Below are 14526 nucleotides of genomic sequence, written 5' to 3' on the forward strand. Positions count from 1 at the left end.
AGGCTCCGCTATATCAACGCTATGCACGAAAAAGCGGGTGTTTCGTGCGCTTTGCGAAGAGACTACGATGGTTGCACCTACCCATCGCCTCGCATTCTACAAATTAAGGACTCCGAGATGGCACGTACGCACCAAGCGCTCACTATATCGGAGGTCATCTTTCCGTTTTCTAAGATCACTGCCAGCTGGTCAGTAAGTCAGTCGGTCAGTCCAGGAACTTTATTTGATCCTGAGAAGACGAGAATGCCCCCATGAGGGGGTACCATCTGGGGGCCCCACCCACGTTGGCACAGGAAGGTTAAAGCTCTCGGTGACTTCGCGGGCTTTCTGGACAGCCTCTAGCTGCTGGTCCTTTGCGGAGCTGGTGATAAGGTGCAGCCAATCTTCCTCAGTGGAGGGAGACCCTAAGCCCCCATGCAAGTCGTGACATTGCCACAGCATGTGCTGGAGGGTGCACCTCGGATGACCACAGCGCGGACAGCGTGGGTCTATTCCGTCTAGAAATTTTGACCAAATAAACGGACATGAATACGTGTTTGTTTGTACAAAGTAAAAACTTTTGCACCCAAAAGGGTGTAAAAAGGGTGCTTTTAGGAGAAAGCACCCTTTCAACGCCCTTTAACACCCATAAATGGTCGATTGAAAAAAAAGCACGCATTTGTTTGCGTGCTTGCCTCGATAGCACCCTAAATTAGGCTCTAAGGGTGCTTTTGGGCCTGAGAAGGGTGTAGGTGACGATTCATCAGATGGAATATGGAGCTTAAGAAGAACACATACTTATATTATTTAGGATTTTACGTCTCAAAAACCTCGATATGATTATGAGGGTCGTCGTAGTGGAAAGCTCCAGAGATTTTGACCATTTGGTGTTCTTTAATGGGCGCTGATATCGCACAGTGCACAGGCTTCTACCATTTCGCCTCCATCTGAATTCCACTGCCATGGCCGGCATCGAACCCGCGACCTTCGGATTGGCGGCCGAGCAGCGTAGCTACTGCGCGAATATGTGGACCTTGCGTTAAATGACGGCCTAGACTTAGAATGTGTGAAGGTGCTCTCTGAATACAGCAGAATGCCAGCAGAAGCCAATCGCGCTTCATCTATAATGGCAACTGCAATCCACGTTACGAAAGCTCACCTTAGCGTTGATTATAAGCTACATGTTTGCTGTGTATTATATACAGGAACATAATGTTCGCCCGAGTATGGGTGTGTGTGCGTGAGCCTGCGCATGTGTTCGCGTGTAAGCGTGATTGTGTGTACACCCGTGCATGTGTGCCTGCGTGTGTATGTGCGAGTCCGTGCTTGTGTTAAGCGTGCCTGTGCACATGTGTACGCCCATGCATGCGTGCGTTTACGGTCGCGTGTGTGTGTTCCGTATGTGTGTATACGTGTATGTGTGTGCGCCTGTGAATAAGTATGCGTGTGTATCAGCCCGTGCGCCCTCAAATTTCTTGTGTGTGTGCGGGGGGGGGGGGGGCACTGCTTCTTAGTGTTTAAGGTCCCACACCTGTTCAGACTGGGAGTCTATATGGGAGGTGGCTTAAGAAATGGCGGTGGTCAACGCACTGTACACGGACTATTCAGTACATGGAAAACAGCTGCACATTTTCGTACCTCATCATTGCTTACGAACTTGCTGTGGTAGCTGATTAGGTCCGCTGAGGCGCTTCTACGCTCGAAAACGTAGGTTATGACCAATTCACACGGAAAGTTGTCACTGCACTTATGCACAACCATCGTTTATATTAACAACGTTTAACAAGAACGTGCCCTGCCTTTGCTACAGGTGCTTAGCTAGCTCATTGGGCAACCATATGGAATTATGTGCTGATCATGTGGTCAGCAAAAAGTTTGTTATAACAACCTCGGCACGTTTCGTGGTGCGTGACAAGCCTTCTAAACATCCGCGACTGTGGAATAATTTGTTCCAGCTTCGACTACGCATTCAGTGTCTGCGGCACCATACGCGGAATTGCCAGACACAGACAATGCGAAAAGAAATTCCTCTAGAAAAAGGTGTAGCGATGCTCTCCCGCTAATGCCACCGAGGACGAAATAATTATTGTTTCTGGCCATTCCATGGTTCACTTTGTTTTCCGCAAGTTTTGCTTCCCTATTTTTCGCCCACTGCAATCGCATTCCGTCAAATTACTCAAAGAACCCGAGGCTGGTAAATAACTTGCGTCGCTGTGCGACTGGCTGGAAGGAGAGTTGCCATTTACAAGGAGTCATTCCACGTCGAACGGCCGTCCGCCGTATGTGCCATAGCGTTTGCCTTTCGGCGCCGTCTTGGCGGATTTAGGGAGCCTACATACGCCGCGCCTTCGTCGTTTAGGGTGGCGACAGCAGAGTTTAAGGTTGCCTAACGGTGGTTGCGGCGGCCGCCAAACTTGACGGGCCGCCATAGTGGCCCCTAGTGCCCGCCCGACCCAGGGAGCCGGCATGCGCCGCGCCTCCGTAGGCGCGGAACAGACTATCTCTAGAACGTCCTGCTTCGAAACTATCGTACGTGATTAGCGGTTATCGCAAAGAAGCTTTCCAAAAACTTCCTGCTTCTAGGAACAGTTGAGATCGCGGGATTATTCGTTTAATGCGGCATTCACGTCCTTGGTAAAAGCTTGCCAGTGCCTCCTTTGGAGGCACTAGCTGCACGTAGAAGCACGTAGAAGCGCGGAAATGGCCGGGGATTTTATGTCGCCTTGCTTCGCCGTCGTTCTTGACCTGGAAAGGTTCTGTGTTTAGGTAATTGCACGATGACGGCCGATTAGAGGGACGGTAATTTCATTTTCAGTTTTGTTTTTTGCCTTTTATATCATTTTAATTGTTTTGGCACTATTACCCTTTTATTTAATATGCACTATTATTCAATTACGCATTTTTGTGCCAATACAAGGCACTACATGGTATTAGGTTACCCCGCAAATGCTTTAGCATAGAAAATATCGCTGTGGTAGTAAAGTTTCTGATACAAGAAAAATGGCCCTCACAGACTAAACCACTGTTGCCCATAGAACCTCCCCAGCCTATGCTTGAATCGTTCTGCTCGTACTGGGCACGTGCCCAATGTGTAATTTAACATGCGTACACACACTAACAAAAATACTGTTGAGGTGGCAACACAAAATATTACATCTATGGCTGAACATCCAAGTCATCATGCCTTGTAGCGTACTTTTATTACACGCATAAAGCAAGACAAAATTCACGTAAAATTATTTTCTTGCACTGCTTGCGTGACATGCAGATGCCCCCTTCTTGAACAACAGGCGTACATGGGAAATACAACAAACACACAAAGTAAATGTGTCCGAGCTAATAAAGGCATCGAATTTTAAGAAGCACTTTATGTAGCAGGCTAATGCATGTAAAAGTGATATCACTCATTTTTGACTTTTTTCCAATGGAGCTGTTGAAAAAAAACTGAACACACAGGCACCGAGCAAGATTAAAGCCCAGATGGGCTACACAGGTGGAAAATGCTGATGAGACCAACGCAGAGATAACTAATGAAAGAGAAAGCAAGTAGAGAAGAATACGGCTTGCTACACTGATGACAGTGAGAAGAAAGCATTTTACACAACTACTGCAGAAGTAGTACTTTGAGCACAGATACATACATGAACCAAAATATTGGGGAAATAAATCAATAAGAAAATCCCCCAAGCCCCACTGGGTTAATTTAAATCACCCCACTGAAAATTACATGACATTAGTCGAGAATAAAAACACGTCGTGAGCAACTGGCACAATGGAGAGCAACGTCTCAATAGAAAGGTGCAATGTGAATGAAGGCACACCAGTGTTCCTGGTTTTGAATGTTTTTCTCGGGCTGGTACTGAGATATTTTACCGCTATTTTGAACACACTATAATGCAAATTATACAAATAAGCTTCAATTTTCCTTTATCATCATTGTACGGCAATGAAGTTGCATAGAGTCCCTAACAAAGGCAGTCCTAAATTATGATAGAACGTACCACCCAAGTCGTTCAAGTGTCCTCATATAAAAAAAAATAATCGCAGCTGCGTACGCTCTACGGTTCTACCTGGCTGCTGGACTACTCCAAGTTTGCCGCAGCACAGGTTTTGCTTGCTGCCCCATTTACTCTGTGTTTATGCTGCTGCCTGAGGTAAATCTTTAGTCTTGTTCGGACATATTTTTCGAGAAGCAGCTTCTCTACAGTAGGCTTGTTCAAACTGCAAAATCCCAAGTGCATTTTTACAGACTTCTGCAGGGCACTTAGAATGCTTGAAAATGGTTTTTTCACCTTCATGACTTCACCCATTTCAGCAAAAGTTTTGAAGTTTTCTTCACAATCCATCAAAATTGTCATTACAGACATGCTTGGCTGGATGAGATTTCCCGCATTTTTTACGTATTCCTTCAACTGGATGAGGCTGCTGTATTTCCCAGGAGCACTGTCAGTCAGTACTGCTTTACAGCTTTTGCAGTTGTCAATAAACTTTAAGACAGACTTCAGAAGGAAACAACCAATGTACGCTACGATGTCACACTCTGCTTCCGTCAGGCCAATCACAAACAAGTTATCTAACTCCTCAGCCTGCTGAATGGGGTCTTCCTCTAGCTTTTTTAAGCTTGGGTCAAGCAAGTCAGCCAGACGACTGCTGTCGTCAATGTTGTAGCTCGAAGTCTTAGGGGTGTGTACAAACTGGCTGACACAAATGGCCTTCAGTGCACATTTAACATCATACGCACTTGGAACTGGCTTCTTCAATCTCACAACTGAAAAAATGTTTTCTAGGCAATCTTGTATCAGCCTAGAAGTGAGGACGTACAAGTACCGACGCCTCGCCAGGAGCTCCTCTGACAGGCGCAGCACAACAGTCATCGACACCAAAAGACCGGCCTGCGATGGCTTCCAGTGTGCAGTTGCTCCCATGTTCATCCGAGGGAACGTAGCACATGCCAGCTGCAATGTCCCAACTGCTTCCTGGTGCTTTGCGCGGTCAAAATGACTTAAAGCAACGATGGGGTGTCGTGATGACATCAAAGTGTACCACTTAGTGACAAGGTAAAAAAACAAGGCAGTTGCTTCAGCTTCCGGCTTCAAGATTTTGAGCTTGATTAGGTAGCGAATGGCAGGAGGTGCCTCACGGAACAACTGCACGGTGATGTTTACTTTCATTTTTGCAAAATGACTATCGCTGACATGAATGTCCGACAGCTTGTTAGCGATTTTGAGGTCATTTTTTATCATATTCGAGAACAGCCTCAACACGTTCAAGGCTAACAGTTTTTCCTGGGATGCAATGCTCCTCTGTCGTCTCCTTCCCCAGGGTAAAACTTCCTGAGCGGAGAAGCTGCCCACGTATGTTTTTCAAAACGTGAGCAGGATCAGCCATGAAATACAGCTCCCTACCATCCAAGTGAGGGTGTGGTATAGAGCAGACAGTTTCCGAGTGCCTGTGGCTTGAAAACTCCAGCAGCTGCCACACTTTCCTGTTGGCACTTCCCATGTCACTTGTTACAACAAGAACTCTCAAGAACACCTCAAAACAAAGCGCAATAAATGAAATATAAGCTCATTTAAAAGGCGTCCGTCAGTAGAATGACCAGTGAAGTGGTAAGCGATGACCTGTTTCCACCTCGTGTTTAGACCTCCAATCATAAACACGAGAGCATGGTTTGCAACGTTTTCAGTTGACTCTGGAAGTGTCGTACCCCCAAAAAGGCAATCCAGAGAGCGGTCATGTTCAAGCCCTTGATTAATTTCCATCTCATCCATGAAGAGGACGCAATCTTTCTCAATGTCCTCTGTTGTTTCTGCCTTGCGCTTCAGAACACCCAGCACTTCAGTAAGTACACCAGGCTGAAAGCGAATGTTTTGCATTCTTCGAATCAATGTCCGGTTATATGGCAGTGGGTACGACAGAGACCTGAGCAATTCGTAGCCTGTTGAACCACATGCGTGCTTTATTTGGAGGGCTACGCGTATAGTCTCAACTGACCACTTGCCAACCCTGCCTTTTGTTGTTAGAGCCTTCGTTTGATCTGCAGCAACAAATGTCGATGATCTTAATGCGTTCAGTTCTTGCTGAACTAACCTTAGTTTCTTGTTTAGACTACGTAGTTTTGATCTCGTCTGCTCATGCAGTTTTACCAAGTTTTTAAACCTCCTGCTTAAGTCGGCGTTTTTTTTCCGGAGCTCGGAATTTTCCCGATGCAACATCGACAATCTGGGAGTTGTACTGCCTCCAAACATAAATGCAGCTGGCATGGTTGACTGCTCTTGTGCAGGAGTGAGACCTGCATCATTTGCTACGGTGTTGGGAGGGAGCTGTTTCAGAATGGCTACGGATGCACCTGGAGTAGCGTTTGTGTCGCTTGCTAGATTGTTGGCAGACAGGTGTGGTGGGGAGGCGGCTACTGTCTCATGATCACACCGAAACTCACCAGCGCTGTCTGCGTCATTGGCTGGAGGAACAAATGACAGGGGCACACACACTGATGTACACTCGCACCTACACTTAGCAGCACTGTCTGCATCACTTTCCAGATTATTTTTAGGCGATAGAGGAAATGAGACGGCTCCCAATGCGTGAGCAAGCCAGGACTCAGGATCACTGGTACTGATGCTTGCTGCCTTGTTGGTGGGCCAACGTGACAGCAAGTGGGCTTCTGGAGGATCACCTCTCGCGAACTCAGCAGTGTCATGAGGAAGAGCATCTGGCTGTAAAACGGCTGCTGAAACATGAGCACTCAACTGAACACCGTTCTCAAAACTCGGTATGTCGCAAGGATCCATAGGCAGCTGTGGAATGTCTCCAGATGGGCAAACACGTTTGGTGTTAGAAGAATTCGCAGGTTTCATGGCAGAAGTGCGCTTCTTCGGGGACTTCCGGTGTTTTGGAGCAGCTGGAAAAAATTAAACATACAAACATTACTACAATAACATGCTTGCCTATGCAATCTCACTCAGCAAACAGTTCTAATACTCATTTTCGCTTTGTAGACTAAAAATTACAAGCAAAATGTTATCACGCACTTTTTTGCATGATCTGCACCACACAAAGCATATTACTGTTCGTTATAGATGTTCCGAGTAAAAAATAAGAGCGAAACGCCACAGTGCAATTGAGGCAATGCATTTAGATGAGTTTGTCTTTTCTCTGAATGACCCAAACAAGATTCACAAATTCAAAAGAAAATTAAATTTGTGTCCATATTACGGCTTGATATAACGAGTTCAGATATGTTCTTACCACGATAGGGAAAGAAAGTTGGGACAGCATCCGGCCTCAGCTTTTTCACTCCATCTTGTCGGTGCTGCTCAAAACTTGAATCTTCAAAATGTGCCTAGAATAAAAAAAGTCAATCTTAACAATATTTGAAAACCACATAATGCATTTGAATTACTCGCTAGCGAGGCAGAATGCTCGCTTTTGCGCGTTTTTTATCTTTTGGAATGGAAATTGATTATGCCCTCTAATTGCAGTATGGGAATTTTTATGGGGCGGCTCGCCACAGAAATCTTTGCAGACTTTAGTGACCCCTCGTACGCAGTTTGGCAGTGTTGCAAGAAAGAATCAATCATATATTCCACCCCCGCGCGGAATATCAGCACAAGCAACGCAGGGAACAATTGCCCGTCTGCGGTAGGGGGGATTTCACAACACCTACGAGGAGAGTCTACGGTAAAGGGGGAGATCGCCAGCCAATTTTTTCGGCGACCCAATGAATATCCAGCCCCCGGCAGCTTGAAAACCGATTGCCGAAATCTGAAGATTTGTTTGAAGATTTGGCAGTCACTTAGTGACCGCTTTTGTCGCTTGGTCTCGACCAATTTTTGTCGCAGTGACGAGAATAGCGTGTTTTTTTTTAGCAAGCGTGAACGGTCCGGGTTTTTTGGGGATGTTTTATAACCAGGCTTAGTTTTGAACATTCACGTTCCATGCATGCGTAATCCGGCATAATCGAACCACGCAAAGCATCCACTTGCGCGCACGCTGCATTCGCACGCTAAATTGCCGCTCGGCTACGCACAGCCGTCACTGGAAGCCATGAAAACAGGCCATGGCCTCCGCTACCGACGCGCAACGGCGCTGCGGCGACGGAGGAGAGGTTGAGGACACGACGACGCTCGCTGAAAGCGTTGCAGGTGCATAGCACTTACATATTGGAATATAGCTGCAAGTACGCGTTCGAAAAAACGTGAAGCGAGGTGCAATACTCACAGCGCAAACACGAGAATCAGCAGTGGGCTCCCAGCGGTCCCTTTTCACTTGTACAAGCCAGCGCTTTCTTCGGTTCGGGCTGGCCGCGAAGCGGAACATCCGTATGCTTTTTCTGCAATGGTTCGTACATTGCGGAACGCAACAGCCGGGCATTTTCGGTGCTCATACAACTCCCAACACGTTCACCGAGCTGGCATGGTTACGAAAAGCTTCCCGTGGTCAACAAAAGTCACGGCGAGTTACAGGCGGCACGCACGCAGACACGCGCACACGGCGGCAGTGAACCGACTGAGCACAAGATGGCGCCGCGTCTGCCCCGTTACTATGGCAACGTGTGCTGGCAACGCTGCCCGACGGCGGGAGGCGGCACGAGCTGTGTCAAAGAGTGGCACCGCCCTAAACGACGAAGGCGCGGCGCGGCGTATGTAGGCTCCGTGGCGGGTTTTCCGCTCCTCCCCCCCTGCTAACCCCGGCCAGCGTTGCTCCCACAACGGCGGCGTAGATAAGCGAATAGTTGCGTCACCGAACCCCTGTGTCGACAGCTGCGACACCGCCGCCAGTGCCTCCTCCTTCTCTCTCTCAACGTTGCTCTCTCGTTGCTCTCTCAACGTTGGTCTTGAAAGACGAGAGATCGTCTTTCAAGTGCGTTGCGTTGGTCCAGGGTCTTGGTCGCTGTGTGTGTTCTAGCGAACAGGCGCATATTCAATGGTGGTCACGCATGACACCGTGTTCGAAGTGACGCTCGGATTAAGGAATATTCATGGAGTGGCGGACACGGACCACGTGGGCCTGTTAACGGTGAGTGTACTGTTTTCGTAGGTAGTAATCATACAGCGCTAGCTGGGCGCCTGCAGCAGCTCTGCCGAAGTAGGCTGCCAGCCTTTTACAACAGCATGCGTTCGCGGGCCTGTTGCAGATGCCCGATTAAACGTGTGACTTAACGAGTTCACACTGCTATGCGCGATGTTGTGTAAGTGCCTGCATCACTGATACAGTGAGTGATGTGATCACTTAACAAGGGCGGGATTAGTTGCTGATCGCACATTGTCTCTACACTGCTCAAAGTGATTAATATTGTTTTAAGATGTGCTTTGGGCTAAATCGTAATAACATTTCTAATAATACTCAAATGTGCAACGTTCTTCTGTAGGTGTAAGCGTAAAAAAAGAAAGAAAAAGAAAAAAAAATTTGTACAGAGGCGCACTGTACGAAATGGCTTTTTTTTTTTTGCTGCCGCGATGCTCCCAGCACGTGCGCCTCGGTCTTTTAAGCTATTTAGGACAAGTGTCACCAGCAACAGGGAAAGATCTAGCAGACTTCCAAAGGCGCGTTGTTGTGGCCATCGCCGTGCGTTGTTTTCCCTCGTTTCTGTTTGCTGTTTTCGTGCTTTGCCTTCATATGCGATAACGATCGGCGTTATAACAGAATCGAGAGAATATACGTGACTGTGGGAGCTATGTGCCGTAGCTCTAGCATAAGCCAAGGCTGCTGCAACGTAGACGGCGTCCGCGCGCGTTGGTGTCGTTCGAGCGCTCCTACTAGCTTGATTGTGTTTACCTGAGTATTTAGGCACGGGTTACGTTTGTAAATCCCGTGGTCAATAATCGCTAATAGCGTGCCCCTGATTGCCATCAGAGGATGGGGTTGGTTGTCGAAGTATGCCAGATGCTTTTTCTGAAAGCAAGCTTTGAAAAAAAATTTTAAAGAAACACGTGCTAGGCAGTACCTCATACGTGCTAGGCACGTATGAGGTACTGCCTAGCAGTACCTCATACGTGCTAGGTACTGCATGAGGTACTGCCTAGCAGTACCTTTCATACGTGCTAGGCAGTACCTATTGCAGGCCCGCAACTCTTTAAAAACTGGACGAGCTATCACATCTTTTATCAAATTACAATGAATTACGATGATTGAATTATAGATGACGAATTTCTGTGCTAGATTAGGTGCACAAAACACATGTTCGCAGCCCTACGTCTAGAAAGCAGGCAAATAGGAAGCACAGCGTCAAATTTGAATTAGATTCCATTGACGGAGCGTCTTGTGAGGGTAGAAAGAACGAGAAAATTGTTCATTTTTGATGCCCTTATAGAGGCAGTCAGAATTGCACTGATTGGTGACTTGTAACAATTCCTCAGATTGTTAGAGGCGTGATTAAAGTCAATAAATCTTTTACTTTTTTTTTGCAGACCTCTTCGCTAGTGCCACGCCCAAGATCATTTGTTCTCATGTAAGAGAAAAAGCAGACATGTCTTCACTGTTTGTACATGAAGAGGTAAGTTTCTTGTGCGTTTTGATTAATGCTACATGTTCTGAACGTTGTACTTTAAGACTTGTTTTTCACACTGGCTCACTACCCTAGAAGGAATTTGATTCTTAGGTGAGTTCAAGCTTTCGTAAGTGCCATTTTTGAGCTGTAGTCTTACACTTCACCTCATTTCGGGAATTTGCTGTATGCTGGAAAACTCTTATCTTTATCATACGAAATTATTGGAATGTATGGGTTGTATGCTTCGAGTTCAGTGTAATGTCAATTACACGCCATTTCGAAGGATACACACTACACATTCTTTATATATGGTGCTGCCAGAACAGCACGAACATCCTTTTATGAGAAGTCATATTTGCTCTTATTACAGGATGAGAGGGTGCCGCTGACGTCCTGCGTAGTCTACCCCCCGGCCCCAGCCTAGAGCAAGCCTACTTCCTGAACCTCCACATGGATAACCGAAAAATCTTCCGTGTCAGTAATGACGAAGAAGGAGTGAAAGCATTTTTTTTTATTTTCAACATTGTCTACGGCCGCAAGGCGTTTAACAACCACCGTGATTGAGCGGCTTTTTCTCGGCGTGAGTTTGGAGTTTATCAAAGAAGTTGTTCAGGCAGTACGACGCTGAAAATTTTAGTGTCACAATGTTTGAACAACTTTTTCTAGTGTGGTCATGGTAGATGAACAAACATTGTTATTTGTGTAAGTTATTTTGCTTAAATATAGCTGGACCATTCCATGCCAAACGTCCCAGCCACTTTGGCGTCCATCTGAATTGTATTTGAAAAAAAAAAGTGCTGACCTACTGCATTGAAAACAGTGAACTGCTAGAATATTTCAGCGAGAAAAAAAGTTTTGTTCATGTGGCTGGCTTATAACTTCCTGGCATAATGCCGTCTGTGCGCTGTTTGTGGAAAATTTCGTTTTAGAACTACCGCTTATTTTTTTCTAAAGCAAATTCGGTCTACCTGTTAAGTAAATGTGCTTCTGTAAGGTATTTGAAGCTCAATAATAATAGTGCAATTTTTTTGCCACATTCGCTTCCAAGAATAAAGCCAAAACGTGTTATGTTTGCATTTTTTATTGCAATATTGCACTTTGTATGAATATCTGAGCAGTGAATACTTACTCCACAGAAGGTATATTTTGAGGAAAAAATATCTTTAGACCTCTCAAGCTGCTGAAATATACGAGAAAATATCACAAATTTCACAAAATTGTGATTTTTGTCCGTATTGAGATGCAATTTGCTCCATGTTGTGATACAATGAAAACTCATCATTATACCTAAATTGTAAGAAAATGAAATTCTTTCTGTAATAAAAATCTTATCGCAAAAAGGACAGGAAAGAGCGCTGTCAACTGAATTTTATTGAAGGTGCTACGAACGTTTTTTTACGGAGCACAAGACCAGGGCTCATCTGCAACAACACATATGTGACCATGACAAAATAATTTTAACCGTGAAGAGAATACTCTTTTTCGGAAAAGATAAGTGAAGGTGTACTGATGCATTGATCCTTGGCCTTCCTGATAAAGAGTTCTAAAATCTCTCATTTCTCTGCTTGCTTTTTTTCAAAAACCGTGTTTTATGAAACCTAGGACTACACTTACATTCTTTACGGTGTCCGGCCATGAGACTACTATAGCCCTTCTTAACATTTAAAGCATGCTGTCTTGCTTGATCATTGAAGCATTGCCCAGTTTGTCCTATGTTTACTTTTCCACATGTTAGCGGTATCTTATACACATTAGATTGGCATTCAGTAAACCTATTCTAGTGACGAATGGTGCAAGATTGACTATTCCTGTTGCTGTAAGTACATGCACTTTTGAAAACTTGCAAGGGGTGGAAAACAACAATGTCATATCTGCTGGCTCTTTTCCTAAAATTGTGAGACACCTTATGTACGTAGTACCGTGTGACATGCAAAGGTGATTGGCCATTCTCTTTTTCTTTTGGTCCTGTTTCCTTTAACTTTACTTTCTGCAGGAGGGTTTCGCAAACAAGTGTGATGATGCTGTTGGTGTATTGGCTGGTGCTATCAGCCCAGGAGTGCTAAGAATGTTCTGCCTTTTGATAGTGGGCATTCAAAATTAGTAGAAAGAGGAATTGATACCACATGTACTCAGGCCACCCTTCAGAAGTCATGTTAGCACAAGGGTGAGGTCAGGCTTAAATACCAGATTAAAAGACTAAAAGATGCTGGGTATCCCAATAGAATCATCACACCTGTTTGCAAAACCCTCCAGCAGAAAGTAAAGTTAGAGAAGACAGGACCAACAAAAACAATGACCAAAACCATTGCAAGTTATACCACATCACCTGTCTCACAATTAAAAAAATAGCCAGTAGATATGATATTAGCGTGTTGTTTTCCACCCCTTGCAAGCTTTCAAAAGTGTGTGTACTAAACAGCAACAGGAATAGTCAATCTTGCCCCATTCGTCACGAGAATAGGTTTACTTAATGCCAATTTAACGTTTGTAGAAGTATTTTTTATCAGGTAAACCAATGATCAGTGCATCACTACACGTTCACTTATCCTTTCCGAGAGGGAGTGTTCTTTTCACAGTTAAGCTTATTTTGTAGTGCTCACACGTGTCGTCGCGCATGAACACGGTTCTTGTACTCCGTATAAAAGCGCTCGTAGCACATTCATTAAATTCAGTTGACAGTCGGTGCTCTTTCCTGTCCTTTCTGTCTCTTCCTAAAGTTGTCGCGCTGTGACTAGCACACAACCACGATGAACCAACTCTCCCAAATTAAGCTCTTGTTACGTAACACGTAGACCGAGTTTCCTATGGAAAAAAGGAGCGGTGCTTTTAAAATAAAATTTTTCACATACAACACCTAGACGGCATTCCAGGAAGTTCAGAAGGCAGCCACGGGACCAAATATTTTTCCTCTCCTAAATATTCCAGAAGTTCACTATTTTCAATGCAGCACGAGTTTTTCTAATACATTTTAGATGGTTGCCAAAATGGCTGGGACATTTGGCATAAAGTGACCCAGCGGTGTCATTAGCCATAATTATGCATTACCTCTTTTGTTTTTTGTGTGTCCTGACTCAGTTTTGTGTTCGTTTTTAGCTTATTGTGTTTCTGATCATTGTATTGGTTTCTTAAGTATTCGCTGAAGTTATATGTGCGAAAACCCGTATAGGTTTGCATGTACATCATTTCTCATAACCAATTGTTATACATCCAGAAATACAAAGCTTAATCCACTGTGATTGTATACATTTGAAAACACTATCCATATATATTTTTGTGTGCATCACTTCTTAGGAGCGATTGTGTACATGAAGGCGTATATAGTGAAATCATGGTGATTGTATATATTTGAAAGAATCATAAGTATATATTTGCCTGTATTTCATTCCTATTAACCGATTGTGTACATGAAGGAGTATTAAACTGGAAACCAATGGGATTGTAGATACTTGAAAGAATTATAGGGATATATTAGCGTATATTTCATTTGTAGTCTCTATGTACTTGAAGCAGTATACTAAACTGAAACCAGTGTAATTGTATGTTGCAAAGAATTGTCAATGAAGTGAAACTGAATAAATATAATAAACATTTGAGGTGTTGCATGTGTAGTGTACGTATACGTGAACGCTTATCTAGTGAAAAAGTTGTGTGGCAGAAGAAAAGTTTGTTTTATTTGCCTATTAAATAAATGCAATATGCAAGCGCAGCAAGGCTTCATTTTCTGTAACGCGCATTATGCATATACTGTGAAGTATATATAGATCCAGCACAAGTTCATACACGATAGTACGCGTTTATATTTCTGCCCAGACATAATGAATGGAGCTCGACAGGTGGCGCACCAGGACCACTTTCTTCAAGTAGTGTGTAATCAGTGCATGCTGATATCTATTAGTGCAGTCTAAAAGAATACTGGCACCCCTGCCATGGGCACTCAACACCCTTGTGCAACCTTCTCGCACCCTCCTCAGAGGGTGCTAAAAAAGTGATGGACATCGATGGCACCCTTCCTTAAGGGTGTTTTTGTAACACCCTACAGTTTTTTACATGTACACCCT

At 44.7% G+C, this 14526-nt stretch overlaps 1 long non-coding RNA gene and 1 pseudogene across 1 annotated transcript; one reads left to right on the forward strand and one right to left on the reverse strand.

Annotated features, from left to right (window-relative positions):
• Positions 1–3162: 3162 nt before the first annotated feature.
• On the reverse strand, positions 3163–8507 carry LOC142767483 (uncharacterized; annotated as a pseudogene).
• Positions 8508–8640: 133 nt separating this feature from the next.
• Positions 8641–14174, forward strand: LOC142767484 (uncharacterized). Its single transcript, XR_012884912.1, has 3 exons — positions 8641–8997; positions 10389–10474; positions 10839–14174. It is a non-coding gene; the product is annotated as an uncharacterized LOC142767484 (long non-coding RNA).
• Positions 14175–14526: the final 352 nt, after the last annotated feature.

The sequence above is a fragment of the Rhipicephalus microplus genome, chromosome 7, assembly GCF_043290135.1.
Source record: "Rhipicephalus microplus isolate Deutch F79 chromosome 7, USDA_Rmic, whole genome shotgun sequence".
Lineage (NCBI taxonomy): Eukaryota > Metazoa > Arthropoda > Arachnida > Ixodida > Ixodidae > Rhipicephalus > Rhipicephalus microplus.